The sequence below is a fragment of the Pteronotus mesoamericanus genome, unplaced genomic scaffold (assembly GCF_021234165.1).
Source record: "Pteronotus mesoamericanus isolate MK-2021 breed Mesoamerican mustached bat unplaced genomic scaffold, CSHL_Meso_final contig_57, whole genome shotgun sequence".
In the NCBI taxonomy this organism is placed as follows: Eukaryota; Metazoa; Chordata; class Mammalia; order Chiroptera; family Mormoopidae; genus Pteronotus; species Pteronotus mesoamericanus.
This window is the reverse complement of record NW_026555203.1, coordinates 887,940-904,057: the sequence shown is the minus strand read 5'-3', so window position 1 is coordinate 904,057 and position 16,118 is coordinate 887,940. Positions and strand designations below refer to the sequence as shown.

Sequence of the window (16,118 nt, the reverse complement as noted above, 5' to 3'; positions counted from 1 at the left end):
TCTTATACATTTTAATTCTAGTGTACATAAACTATATGTCATTCCTTTTGGGCCTAACTTGGAAAAGGGAACTGGGAGTTGATAACACTGAAAAGGGAGGTAATGTCCCTTGAAAGTAGTAAATTTTCCTGTAGAAATGTCTCAGGCGAGAGTAAACAACTGAAAGGAACGTGAGCATGGCAAAGATCTGCACTCTGGTGGGATCAGTGAGGATCAGTGAGGAGAAAGAGAATTCATGTTTGTATAAGAGGGTATGTCACTGGGTGCAGAGAGAGGGAAGAGGGAAAGCCTAATGACTGTGTTGCAGCCGTCCGATGCTTGTATTTCATAATTAAAGTCACTTCAGCCCTCTTCCTAGTCTCTTTGTCAGTCATTGCACATCTTAGCTACCAGAGGAACTTGACCAAGAGGTAGAGAAAGATAAATAACCATCCAAATTGATCTCTAAGATATCTTTTCTCATCTTTCAAAATATATCTCATCTTAGGAAGTAGACTTGTGAAGTTCCTGAAGACCTTCCTGTTGCTCCACTAAGATACTAGTTCAGCTCTTCCTTCCTTTCCTTTTGGCATCTTTAGCCAACATTCAACATCTTCATGAAAGGTTACTAGTTACCTTTCTAAAAACATATTTGGCCACTTTCTTCATATTTAAAAATTAGAAGGTAAAACATTTTAAACTTAACCTAAAAAGGAATCTAAAAAAATCTTATGACTTTGTTGTGGAGGTTACAGCTTTCCTCTTGTAACAAAGGGAAGATGTTAAAGAAACTGAGTCACATACAGGCAGTAAGTGAAGTGACTGGAAACAGGGCGAATGTCAGGAAAACCTCCAGAAGCCAGGCAGCAGCGCTGTCCCCTCTCCAAGCCTTCCCCTACACAGAGCCACAATGCGATGAAGCAGATTGCCCTGCTCTAACAATTATCTAAGGCTCCACCCCACACAATTTACAGGTGCCTTTTCTACAACAGGCCATGCTACTAAGACAAGGAGCCAAAGTAGCTCTACCTGATACACAGAAATAAACACAAGGAAGCTGCTAAATTGAGGAGACAAAGAAATATGGCCCAAATGAAAGAACAGAAAAAAAAAACCCAGAAAAAGAATGAAATGAAAAAAATATATGTAACCTGTCATATGCAGAATTCAAAACACTGGTGATCAGGACGCTCAAAGAACTCATTGAGTATGGCAACAAAATAAAAAAAGTCCCAGGAAGAAATGAAGGTTACACTAAGTGAAATCAAGAAAAATCTGCAGGGAACCAACAGTGGAGGGGAGGAAGCCAGGATTCAAATCAACAATTTGGAACATAAGAAAAAAATAAACACCCAACCAGAACAGCAAGAAGTAAAAAAGAATTAAAAAAAAAAACAAAGATAGTATAAGGAGCCTCTGGGACATCTCAAAACGTACCAACATCTGAATCATAGGGATGCCAGAAGGAGAAGAGGAAGAGCAAGAAACTGAAAACTTATTTGAAAAAGTAATGAAAGAAAACTTCCCTAATTTGGCAAAAGAAATAGACATACAAGTCCAAGAAGCACAGAGAGTTCCAAACAAGTTGGACCCAAAGAGGACCACACCAAGACACATCATAATTAAAATGTCATAGGTTAAAGATAAAGAGAGAATCTTAAAAGCAGCAAGAGAAAAGCAGAGTTACCTACAAACAAGTGTCCATACGACTGTCAGGAGATTTCTCAAAAGAAACTTTGCAAGCAAGAAGGGGCTGGCAAGAAGTATTCAAAGTGATGAAAAGCAAGGACCTACAACCTAGATTACTTTGCCTAGCAAATCTATCACTTAGAATGGAAAAGTAGATAAAGTGCTTCCCAGACAAGGTTAAGCTAAAAGAATTCATCATCACCAAGCTATTATTACTTGAAATGTTAAAGGGACTTATTTGAGAAAAAGAAGATCAAAGCTATGAACATTAAAATGGCAACAAATTCACAACTATCAAAAATTGAATCTAAAGAAAATAAAAAAGCAAACAACCAGAACAGGAACAGAATTATAGATATGGAGATCATTTAGAGGGAAGAAGAATATATAGAAAGAAAGATAGAAAGAAAGAAAGAAAGAAAGAAAGAAAGAAAGAAAGAAAGAAAGAAAGAAAGAAAGAAAGAAACTGTCTTTTTTTTTTAGCTTAACCTAGAAAAATCTTCTTTGTTGAATGAAGGAGTTGGTGGAAGTTCAAATTTGTTCATTAATATATGACTTTAATCAGAGTCTGAAGATGATCCCTTGTTAATAATTTTGCAGGTGAATCATTTAGAAAACAAAACACTTGTTCTGATGAAGAGAGAGGCACTAGAATTCATCTTCATCCCTCCTGCACCAGTGAATGTGTATTTTACATTAAATCGTACAAATTTTCTTAACAACTTTAATAGTGTGCTATTATAACATATTTACAATATTACACAAGAAACATTATCAATGCTAAGTACTCGCCAATTTAGAATGAATGAATATGTTCTCCAAAACTCTTAAGAGTATCCATTTTTCTCAGCTAAATAATCTAAGTTCAAAAGATTAACAAGAACATTTCTTCTTATGTAAAATGTGGCATATATGTGGGAGTAGAGTTTTAATAACCATTTGTGAGCTCCCTGGTAGTGGATTCAACAATATCCTTGGTGATCTTATGGCAACTATGGATACTATGCCCCTTTCAACCCAGGGGCCAGGACATAGAGGCTGCAGAATTATGTATCCATTAAGGTAACACTAGCTCTGTCATTTTCAACATATGGCATCCAAGGTCATCCTGGATGCTGACAACCAGCCAACAGATGGGAAAAAAGGAAAGAGTGGATGGCATATGAGCTTCTTAGATTGGCCTGAATGACACACACACCCCTTCTACCAACATTCCATTAGTGAGGACTTGTCATAAGGCCCCACCTACATAGAAAGGAAACCGAGAAGTGGTAGTTCCTGTCTGCAGAGCCACTTCTCAGCCACAACTTAGCATGATGAAAGGATAGCATAGATGTTTGGAGGCTAAGCTTCTTTGTCATAGTTGTATTGTACCAGTCATTAAGTTCTTTTCTCAGTTCCAACCCCACCACCCTCACCCCCTTATATACCCTGCTTTGTGAGACTGTCGTTAAGATGCTACAAACCACTTTTCTGCTTTGTCTATTGGCTCTGTGGTAGGTTCTGCCCATAAGGAACAGTAAAGGGAGACTGCAAAGCTGGAGGAGGAAGAGACTTGCTCTTACATGTTTGCTTACTGCAGGTTTCCTGTATGCTTGTGGTTCCTGTATCATCCCAACTTTGCTTCTTCACCCTGGAAATAGCAATGCCTTCCTATAGCAGCAGCTGAATCAGGTTTGCAGTTTCTCTGTCACTTGGAAGAGAGACAACACCAATGGTCTGCACCCTCTTCTTAGAAGTCTGGGTCCCAGCAGCACAGGGACCTTCCTCCAAGCTCATAGATCCTAGCACTAGCTGATAAGTGCCCCTTTTCAGAAGTCTGAGTTTAGCTCCATGGAACCCATCCCCTGGGCTTTAGATTACAACCTCTTCTTTTATCCCCCAGCATAGGGGTGAGAGCCACTTCCTATGATTTTAACCTTTGTGATACCTTAGAGCAGCACTGTCCAACAGAGAATCCCATACTAATTTTTTATTTTCTAGCAACCACATTTAAAAAGTGAAAAAAGAGGTGAAATTAAATTTAATTAAATATGCGTTTAACCCAATATATCTGATTTGCTTCATTTCAAAATATAATAGTATAAAAATTATTAATGAGATACTTTTATATGAAGTCTTTGAAATCAGGTGCGTATTTTAAACTTACAGAACATTTCAATTTGAATAATAAATTTTCACCAGAAATACTTGATCTGCACTTAGATTTCTTAAAAATTTACAGCTAAGCCCTGGCTGGTATGGCTCAGTGGTTCATCTGAAAAGAAAGATAATAATAGAGCCTAATTCACAGAGTTGTGAGGATTAAAAGTGCTTAAAATAGCTGTGGCTGGTGTGGTTCAGTGGATTGAGCCTGCGAACCAAAGGGTCTCCAGTTTGATTCCCAGTCAGGACACATGCCTGGGTTGCGGGCCAGGTCCCCAGTAGGAGTGCATGAGAGGCAACCACACATTGATGTTGCTCTCCCTGTCTTCCTCCCTCCCTTCCCCTCTCTCTAGAAATAAATAAGTAAAATCTTTAAAAATTTTACAGCTAAAAATGTGGATTTATATACTCAGGTTGTTCCAAATGTAGTTAAAAGTTTTCCAATAATTGAACTGAATATCAATTTGTAACTTTTTATTTTAAAATAATTACACACCCACAGAAATTGCAAAAAATGCTACAGAGAGGTTCCACATACCCACCACCCAGCTTCCCCCATTGGTGACATCTTCCATAACTACAGTGCATTGTCAATACCAGAAAATTAATTGGCATGATAAAATTAACTTGACTACAGATTTTTCACCAGGAGTGTGATTGCTGGGTCATATGATAACTATGTGTAACTGCCAGAATGGCTTCCAGAGTGGCTGTACCATTTTACATTCTAGCCAACAATGAACGACAGGTCTAGTTTATTGGCAGCCTCATCAGCATTTGGTGTTATCAATGTTGCTTTTTTCAATGTTTTTTATTTTAACCTTTCAAATAGATATGTAGTAGCATCTCATTATGATTCTAATTTGCATTTGTTTAATTGCTAGTGATGTTGAACAAGTTTTAATGCATTTATTTATCATTTGTATATCATCTTCAATAAAGTGTTCAAGTCTTTGCCCATTTAAAAATTGAGTTGTTGGTTTCTTTTAATTTTTTTTTTTTTTTTTTGCTTGCTTGCCCTGGCTGCTGTGGCTCAGTGGATTGAATGCTGGACTGTGATCCAAAGGGTTGCCGGTACGATTCCCAGTCAGGGCACCAGCCTGGGTTGCAGGCCAGGTCCCGGGTAGGGGATGTGTGAGAGGCAACCATACATTGATGTTTCTCTCCCTCTCTTTCTCCCTCCCTTCCCCTCTCTAAAAATAAATGAATAAAGTCTTTAATAGATTTTTTCAATTGTAGTTTATATTCAATATTATTTTGTATTAGATTCAGGTGTACAGCATAGTGGTTAGACAATCATATAGTTTATAAAGCGTTCCCCCAATATTTCTAGTACCCACCTGGCACCACACATAGTTATTACAATATTATTGACTATATTCCTTATGCTGTACTTTACATCCCTGTGACTATTTTGTAACTACCAATCTGTACTTACTCCTTTCATTTTTCACCCAGTCCCCCAAACCCCCTCCCCTCTGGCAATTCTCAGTCTGTTCTCTGTGTATATGAGTCTGTTTCAATTTTGTTTGTTTATTTTGTGCACAAGGGTTCCCTTTTCTCCAAATCCTCACCAACACTTTTTATTTGTTTATATATTGATGATAGCCATTCTAACAGGTGTGAGGTGATATCTCACTGTGATTTTAATTTGCACCTCTCTGATGATTAGTGATTTTGAGCATCTTTTCATATGTCTATTCGCCATCTCTACATTCTCTTTGGAAAAGTGTCTATTTAGGTTCTCTGCCCACTTTTAAAAATTGGATTGTTTGTGTTTTTGGTGTTGAGTTGTATGAGTTTTTTAAATAAAGTTTGGACATGAACCCCTTATCAGATGTTTCATTGGTAAACATGTTCTCCCATTCAGTAGGTCATGTTTTCATTTTGTTGGTGGTTTCCTTTGCTATGCACAACCTTTTTAGTTTGATGTAGTTCCATTTGTTTCTTCTTTTTTTCTCCTGCCTGAGGAGGTATATCAGAAAAAACTATTGCTATGAGAAATGTCAAGATATTTTTACTGCTTATGTTTACTTCTAGGAGTTTTATGGCTTTCAGGTTTACATATAAGTCTTTAATCCGTGTTGAGTTTATTCTTGTGTATGAAGGTGTTAGAAGGTGGTCTGGTCATTTTTTTTTGCATGTATCTGTCCAATTTGCCCAACATCATTTATTGAATAGATTGTCTTTATCCCATTGTTTGTTCTTGCCCTCTCTGTCAAATATTAATTGATCGTATAGGCATGGGTTAAGTTCTGGGGAAAAATTGTGTGGTTGGTTTCTTACAATTGAGTTTTGAGAGTTCCTTATGTATTCTGGATATAAATCCTTTGCTATATATATATGATTTGCAAACACATTCTCCAGTCTGTGGCTTGCCTTTTTATCCTCTTAATAGGATTTTTCATAGAGCAAAAGTTTTTCATTTTGATGAAGTTCAATTTTTTGATGTTTTTCTTTTATGTATTGTGCTTTTGGTGTAATATCTAAGAACTCTTCACCTGACCCTAGGTCATGAGTGTTTTCTCCTAAAAGTTTTATAATTTTACATTTATATCTATGATCTAATTTGAGTTAATTATGATATGAGGTCTGAGGTTTAGATCTAAGTTTAGTATTGTATTTTTACCTATGGATAGTCAATTTCCCCAGCACTGTTTATTGAAAAACCAAACCAACCCATTTTTCTGTGGTCTTATGACCACACAGGCTTGATGGTTCACTGGATGGACTCACAAGACTCAATAGCAGGCTTTACTCACAACTAAGGCTTATTACAACAAAGGAAAGATATTGACTGAAAGCAATAAGAAAAATATATGTATTGGGAAGAGTTTAGAAAGGTCAGGCATGGACTTCCCTGTCTGAAGCCACACAGGATGTACTTTCTCTCTTAACAGTGAAATACAGGGACATGTGCAGAATAACTTTGCCCAGGGAAACCTGTTCAAGTCTCAGGATCTGAGGCTTTTATATGTAGAGGAATAGCTCTGTCATGGCAGTCTGGTGATAAGACACATAGACAAAGGCTTGACCTGGAGTTTATCTGAGTCTTAGTACAACTCCTTGTGATTCACTCAGAATACAAGAAGATGGGAGACACTTTCTGTTTTGGAGTCATCGTTTTTAGTATGCTGGACAAAGGAGCACAGGTTGCTGGTAGCTTTGGCTACTCTTCCTTTCACTCTCCATGTGAGGAATAAACTGTATGGATCTAAAAAGGGCTCATTGTGTATTTACTGGCTGAATCTGTCAAGCTCTAGTTATTTCTCACACTCTACTAAATTGCTCTTTCATCTTTATAAAAAATCAGTTGCGTATGTTTAAGTCAGTTCTTTTTAACAGCTTTATTGATGTATAATTGACATATAATAAACTGCACATATTTAAAGCATACAATTTAAATTTTGACCTATGTATACACCAATGAAATCATCGAGTGCCCTTGGTAATACCCGCTTCCCCTCTATCTCCGTGTAATGACTGATCTGCTTTCTATCACTTTAGGTTAGTTTATATATTTTTAATCATACACTGGACATAAATCTTTTTTTTCTGGCTTCTTTAATTGAGCATAATTATTTTGAGGTTCACCCATGTTGTTACATGTATCAATAGTTTTTTCTCTTTTTTTCTTGGTATTTCACTGTATGGATATACAACGAATTGTTTATTCAACTGTTGATGGACATTTGGGTTTGCTTCTAGTTTTTAGCTTTTACAAACAAAGCTTCTATAGACATTCATGTACAAGCCTTTCTGTGCATGCATGCTTTCTTTTCTGTTGAGTAAATATCTAGGAGGAAATGGTCGAATCATTTCAGAGGTGTATGGTTAACTTTTTCTTTTTCTTTTTCATTATTTTTAAAGATTTAATTTATTTATCTTTACAGGAGGGGTAAGAGAGGGAGAAAGAGAGGGAGAGAAACATCGATGTGCGAGAGAAACAATGGTTGCCTCTTGCATACTCTCAACTGGATACCTGGCCCACAACTCAGGCATGTGCCCTGACTGAGAATCAAACTGGTGACTTTTTGCTTTGCAGGATGATGCCCAACACACTGAACTACATTAATCAGGGAAATTTTTTAAAAAAACTACCAGACTGTTTTACAAAGTGGTACTGTTTGCATTACCACAAACCCTGTAAGAAAGTTCCAGTTTATTGGAATCCTTAACAATGCTTGGTATGGCCATTCTTTTACATTTTAGTTATCCTAATTGTTCTATAGTATTACTTCATTGTGGTTTTAATTTGTGTTTACCTAATGACAAATGACAGTGAGCATCTTTTCATGTACTTATGTGCCATCTGTATGTCTTCTTTGGAGAAGTGTCTGTTTAAATATTTTGCCCATTTTGTATTGATTAGGTTGTTTATTTTATTCTACTGAGTTTTTACACTATTTTGTATAGTCTGGATACAAGCCATTTATCAGATATATGCTGTACACATACTTATTCCCAGCCTGTGAATTGTCTTAAGTGTGTTTTTCAAATAACAAAATTTTTAATTTTCTTAAAAAATTTTTTTTATTGTTCCAATACATTTGTCTCCATTTACCCACCACCACTCTCCCCTGCCCCACCCACCCCCACCTCCCCCATCAATTCTTCCCCACCTTGGCTCCTTCCACATGTCCTTCACACCTGTTCCTTAATCTGACACTTCCCCTTCCCCTCCCCACTACCCCCCTCCCTCCCTTTCTCCCATCCCTGTCAGTTCTTTCTTTCAATGTTGCTAGTCACATTTTCCTTGACTGCTTGCTTTGCTGGTTAGGTTCCACTTATAGGTGAGATCATATGGTATTTTAATTTTCATGAAGACTAATTTATCAATTTTTTAAATGGATTGTGCTTTTGGTGTCATATCTTAAAAAAATCATTGCCTAGCCCAAGGTCATGAAGATTTTTCTCCTATATTTTCTTCAAGAAGTTTTACAGTTTTAGTTTTTATATTTAATTCTATGATCTATTTTGAGTTAATTTTATGTATGGTGCAAGGTAAGGATGCAAGTTATTTTTCTGCAGATGAATATACAATGGTTCTAGCACCATTTATTTTAAAAGTTATTGTTTTCCCAATGAATTGTCTTTGTATTTGTAAAAATAATCAGTTGTCTATATTTGTGTCATATTTCTGAACTCTCTATTTTGTTTCATTGATACACGTCTGATATCAATACCATACTATCTTAATTATACTGTAGCTTTATAATTTACCTTAAGATGAGGCAGTGTTAACCTTCCAAATGTGTTTTGTTCAAAGTTGCTTTGGCAGTTCTAGGTCATTTGTATTTCCATATGAATTTCAGAATCAGCTTCTCCATTTCTACAATTGTGCTGGAAATTTGAAGAGGATTATATTGAATGTATAAATCAATTTGGGAAAAATTTTTATCTTAATAATATTGAGTTGTTTTACCCATGAATAAGGTACAATATAAATCTCTATTTAGATTTTCTTTAGTTTCTCCCAGTAATGCTTTATAGTTTTCACCATACACGTTTTGCTTATCTTTTTCTGTTTTATCTCTAATTATTCAATATGTTAATGCTATTGCAAATGTTATCTTAAAATTTGAGTTTTTCATTGTTTTAATTGTTCATTACAGTTGTTTCAATTGTATAAAAATTATATATTAATAGTGCAGCCCACAACTTTACTATGCTCACATATTAGTTATAGAAACTTTTTTTAGAGTCCAACCAATTTTTTATATACAAACAGGTTATCTGCAAATGAAGAAAAATTGTATTTCTTCCTTTACTATTTGAGTCTTTTTATTGAATTTTTTTTCCTAATTGCTCTGGAAAGAGCCTCTAGGACAGTGCTGAATATAAGGGATGAGAACAGACATCCTTGACTTGTTACTGATCTTATAGGGAAAGCACTCAGTCTTTCACTATTAAGTATGATGTTAGTTGTAGGTATTTCATTGATACTCTTTTTTCAGGTTGATTAAATTCTCTTCTATTCCTACTTTGGTCAGAGTTATCAATAATGGATGTTGGATTTTTGTCAAGTGACTGTTCCATATCTATTGAGATGGTTCTATAGCTTTTATTTATTTGCTAATATAGTGAATTATATTTATTTACTTTCAAATATAAACCACCTTTGCATTCCTGACATAACCACACTTGCACATGATGTAATTTATTTTATATCTGGCTGGATTCAATTTATTAAAATTTTATTTTTGGTTTTTGTATCTGTGTACATGAGGGATTCTAGTCTAGTCTTATTTGCCCCATTTCAGTATCAAGGTAAGGCTGTTCTCATGGAATGAATAAGTTAAGACTTACTCCCTTCTTTCCATTTTCTGGAAGACTTTGAGTAAAATTGGTATTATTCCTACCTTATATTTTGGTAGACATCACCAATGAAAACATCTGGGCCTGGAGTTTACTTTGTGAGAAGCTTTCTAACTGAAAATTCAATTTCTATAATAGGTTTAGGGCTAGTCATGTTATATAAGTATATTTATTCATTTCTCACCTAAGGACATTTTTTCATTGACTTTTGGAGAGAGAGAAATGTAGATGTATGAGAGAGAAGCATTGATTGGTTGCCTCCAGTATGCGTGGATCAGAGGTCATTTGCCTGGACCTGGACCGGGGATTGGGGATTGCAGAACAAAACTGCAACCTAGGTATGTGCTCTGACCAGGAACTGAACCCACAACCTTTCCCTTATGGGACAGCCCCCCAACCGACTCAGCCACACCAACCAAGGCCATATATATATGTTTTTGAATGAGCTTTAGTAGTTCATGTCTTTGAAACAATTAGTCCATTCTTTTGTCCTCAAATTTATTGACATAAATTTGTTCATAATGTTCCCTTATTACTCTTTTACTATTTTAGAATCTGCAGTGTTGTCTTCTGTCTCATTTCTAACATTGGTCACTTTTGTCTTTTTTTATTCTGATCAATATAGCCAGAGTTTTATCAACTTTGCTTATTATCTGAAAGAATCAGCTTTCAGGATCATTGAATTTCTCTATTAATTTTCTGTTTTCTATTTTATTGATTTCTGCTTCTTACTTTGGACTTAATTTTCATCTACTTCTAGTTTTTTAAGGTAGAAGCTGTTATCATTGACATGAAATATTTATTATTTTCTTACATATGCATTTAGAGCTATAAATTTTCTTCTATTGCTTTATGGCATTTTACACATTTTGATATATTGTGTTTTCATTTTCATTTAGGTAAAAATACTTTACAAATTCCCTTTTGATTTTTTTTTTGATGTGTGTTATTTATAAAAATGTTATTTAGTTTCCAAATATTAGGGGACTTTTCCAGATATCTTTTTGGTATTAGAATCTAATTTAATTCTATTGATGTCAGAGTACATAGGTTGCATGATAGTATACTTTTTGCTTCATGTATTTTGAAGCTTCATTATTAGTTGCATAAATTTTTAGGATTGTTACATCCTCTTTTAAAATTTTTTTAAAAGATTTTATTTATTTTTTTAAAAAATTATTTATTTTTAGAGAGAGGGTAAGGGAGGGAGAAAGAGAGGGAGAGAAACCTCAATGTGTGGTTGCCTCTTGCATGCCCCTACTGCATACCTGGCTTGCAACCCAGGCATGTGCCCTGACTGGGAATCCAACCGGCAACCCTTTAGTTCGCAGGTTCGCGCTCAATCCACTGAGCCACACCAGCCAGGACTCTTTTTTAAAATTTTTATTTTATTCTTGTTTTGATCCCTTTTTTGTTATTATCCCAGGTAATATTCTTTGCTCTGAAATCGACTTGTCTGTTTTTAACATAGCCATTCATCTTTCCTATATCTAGTGTTAGAATTAATTACCTAGGTTTACTAGTTTCTTGTAGCTGCCATAAAAAAATTATCAAATTCTTGGTGGCTAAAAACAACAGATATTTATTCTCCTACAGTTCTGGAGATGAGAAGCCTAGAATCAAGGTATACTCAGGACCATATTTCTTCCAGAGGCTCTAGGGGGGACTCCATTCCTTGCCTCTTCAGCTTCTGGTGTGTGTTAGCATTCTTTAGCTTGTGTCTATCTCTTTTTTTCTACTCTGTCTTCATATTGTTTTCTCTGTGCCCAATATCCCTCTGTGTCTCTTTTATAAGAATACATGTGATTGCATTTAGGGTCTTCCTGGATATGCTCCCCCTCTCGAAATCCTTAAGTTAATTATATCTTTTGCTGTATAAGGTAATATTCACAAGTTCTGGGGATTAAAACATAGAAATATCTTTGGGGCCACCATTCAGCCTAATACACATGGTATATCTTTTCCTATCCTTTAATTTTTAAACTTCCTTGTGCATTAATATATAAAGAATGCCTATTGTCTTGTAAACAACATGTACTTAGTTCTTGCTTTTTAAATCCAGCCTGACAATCTTTCCCTTTTATCTGAAGTATATGGTAGATAAAAATGGACCTCCAAAGATTTCCATATTCTAATCCTGTGAACCTATGCATATGTTACCTTACATGACAAAAGGGACATTGCAGATGTAATAAATTAAGGATTTTGATATTGGAAAATTATACTGGATTATCAGGGTAGGCTCAATGTAATCACAGAAGTCCAAAAATAGGAAGGCAAAAGGTTCCAAATGAGAAGAAGATGTAATGACAGAACAGAGGTTTGAATGACATGCTTTGGATATTGAGGAAGGGACCATGAACTAAGAAATGCAGGCATCCTTTAGAAGCTGGAAAGGTAAGAAAGCAGATTTTCCCCTAAAACCTCCAGAAAGAATGTAGCCCTGATGATACCTTGATTTTAGCTCAATGAGACCTGTGTTAGATTTCTGAACTACAAACTGTAAAGTAATAAATTTGTATTGTTTTAAGCCACCAAATTTATGGTAATTTATTACACCAGCCATACTAAACTAATATAAGGTGTTTATATCAATTATATTTAATGTGATCATTGATCTAATTAGGTTTAAATCTTTTATCTTGCTATTTTTTTTCTCTCTGTACCATCTGTACTTCTTCCCTTTTTTCTTTTCTGCCTTCTGTTGGATTAATTGAATATATTTTAGTATTTATTTTTATCTCTTATTGGCTTTTGACCTATAATTCTTTGTTTTGTTATTTCAGCGGTTGCTTTAGGGTTTATATTATAGATCTGTAACTTATCACAGTTCAAATGATATTCTATCACTTAATAAATAATACAAAAGCCTATAATAGTGCAACTCTATTTCCCCTCTCTTGGCCTTTATAGTATGGTTTTATGTATTTTATTTAAATATAAGTTATGAAGCCCATAATACAGTTTTATTATTTTTTTAATTTTTATTTTTAAAATATTTTATTTATTTTTAGAGAGAGGGGAAGGTAGGGAGAAAGAGGGAGAGAAACAGCAATGTGTGAGAGAACCATCAATCAGTTGTCTCTCGCATGCCCCAACCTGGGGACCTGGCCTGAAAACCAGGCATGTGCCCTGAATCAGAATCGAACCACTGACCTTTTGGTTCACCGTCTGGTGCTCAATCCACTGAGCCACACCAGCCAGGGCCAGTTTTATTATTTTTGATTAAATAGTCAATCATCTTTTAAAGAAATTTAAGAAATAAGGAAAATATATTTACTCATGAAGTTTCTATTTTTTGTTTTTAAAAAATATTTTATTTATTTATTTTTAGAGAGAGGGGAAGGGAGGAAGACAGAGAGGGAAATATCAATATGTAGTTGCCTCTTGTGTGCCCCCTACTAGGGACCTGGCCCACAACCCAGGCATGTATCCTGACTGGGACTCCAACCAGCAATGTTTTGGTTCACAGACTAGCACTCAATCCACTGAGCCGCACCAGCCAAGGAAGAAGTTTCTGTTTTTAATATCTTTTATTAGTTTGTGTAGATACATATTCCCATCTGGTGTCATTTTTTATCTGCTTAAAAGATATCCTCCAACATTGATCATAATTAAGTCTTATGGTCACGGTTTAAAATTTTTTATGTTTAAAATGTATTTATTTTATTTTTTTTTTCATTTTTAAAAGTTATGATTAAATAGCCCTGGCTGGTGTGGCTCATTGGATTGAGCACTGGCCTGCGAACCAAACGGTCGCCGGTTCAATTCCCAGTCCAGGCACATGCCTGGGTTGCAGGCCAGATCCCCAGTAGGGGGTGCTCAAGAGGCAACCACAACGTGATTTTTCTCTCCCTCTCTTCTTCCCTCCCTTCCCCTGTCTCTAAAAATAAATAAATAAAGTATTTTTAAAAACTCATTAAAGAAGTTATGATAAAATACATATAACACTTCCTCTTCCCAAAAGCGACCGGATGTGACCTCTGAAGATGGTTCGCTATTCACTTGACCCAGAAAATCCCACAAAATCATGCAAATCAAGAGGTTCAAATTTTCGTGTTCACTTCAAGAACACCTGTGAAACTGCCCAGGCCATTAAGGGTATGCATATTCAAAAAGCCACCAAGTATCTGAAAGATGTCATTTTAAAGAAGCAATGTGTCCCATTCCGTTGATACAATGGTGGAGTTGGTAGGTATGCCCAGGTCAAACACTGGGGCTGGACACAGGGTCAGTGGCCCAAAAAAAAGTGCTGAATTTTTGCTGCACATGCTTAAAAAAGCAGAGAGTAATGCTGAACTTAAGGGTTTAGATGTAGATTCTCTGATCATTGAGCACATCAACGTGAACAAAGCTCCCAAGAGGCGATATAGAACTTACAGAGCTCATGGGCGGATTAACCCATACATGAGCTCTCCTTGCCACATTGAGGTGATCCTCAGTGAAAAAAAACAGGTTGTTCCTAAACCAGAAGAGGAAGTTGCACAGAAGAAAAAGATATCCCAGAAGAAACTGAAGAAACAAAAGCTATGGCCCAGGAGTAAACTCAGCATAAAATAAATACTAGTAAAAGTTAAAAACAAAACAAAACATGTAACATAAAATTTGCCATCTAAACTCCTTTAGGTGTACAGTTCAGTGGCATTAAGTGCATTCATGTTGTTGTGCAACCATCACCACCATCCATCTCCAGAACTGTTTTCATCTGGCAAAACTGAAACTCTATACCCATTACATAACTCCCTAGTCTTTCCTCTCTCTATTCTCTGGCAACCACCATTCTACTTTCTATCTCTTTAAATTGTACTACTCTAGTACGTCATGTCAGTAGGATCATACAGTATTTGTATTTATATAAATTTTCTCTTATCAAATAGTTCCTACAGTTTGTTTTCTCCTGATTAGATTCTGGTTGAAGCATTTATTCAGACAGTTTCATTATCAAGGCAGGATACTGATAGTACTTGAATCCTAATGACATGGATTCAACTGTCCCTTACTAGGTTTACAAGCAAATTACTTCATCACTCTAATCCTCACAATATTACCAGATAAAAATGTAGAGAGTAATACCTACTTCCCTGAGTTATTTGTGAGGACATATGAGAACACCTGACACATAATAGGTGTTCAAAAGCTATTATTTCCTTTTATTTATTTCTTTATCATCATCCTCTAAGCATGTAAAACTATCTGTCTCAGCAATAACCTCTCACAGTAGTTCTTCTTCTGTCTTTCTGTCAATAACACACTGTGATGTGGCACTTTGTATTGGGGTTCTTTTTCAGCAATTCTTATCTTAAAAAGTAATCCAAGCTCAATGTCTATGAATTATGGCAGCTTAGTGTGTTCCCAAAGAGAAAAATAATTGATATATTTTAGGTATCATGTTAGGGTCAATAAAGGAGATATTAGTGAGGGAGGACAACTTTTGTTTGCCTCAACCTAGCCCACAGAGCAATCTTTGCATGGAACCCAAGTTAAAGGATGTCTAAATTTACTCTCTTGGTGTCATGAAAACCTTTATCAGATCTAACACTTAATATGATAAACTTCTAGTTATCTTTATTTTAAAGATTTCATTTATTTATTTTTAGAGAGAGGGGAAGGGAGGGGGAAAGAGAGGGAAACATCAATGTCAGGTTGCCTCTTTCTCGCCCACAACTGGAGACCTGGCCCACAACCCAGGCAAGTGCCCTTACTGGGAATTGAACTGACAACCCTTTGATTCACAAGCCAGTACTCAATCCACTGAAGCACACCAGCCAGGGCTAATATGGTTAACTTTTTAGCTATCTGGACATAAATTGTACTCATCACCATTTAAATATCACCCATATTATTTATGTCACCTATAATACTAGAAATTTCTGCTGGTCAGTTTTTATCAGTGGTTCTCAACTAGGGGCAGTTTTGCCTCCCAGAGGACATTTGGCCATGTCTGGAGATATTTTTGGTTGTCTCAACTAGGGGGAGCATCTCGTGGG

At 35.8% G+C, this 16,118-nt stretch overlaps 1 pseudogene; it reads left to right on the top strand.

Moving 5' to 3' along the window:
* Positions 1–14,120: 14,120 nt before the first annotated feature.
* LOC129076134 (60S ribosomal protein L17-like) lies at positions 14,121–14,691 on the top strand (annotated as a pseudogene).
* Positions 14,692–16,118: the final 1,427 nt, after the last annotated feature.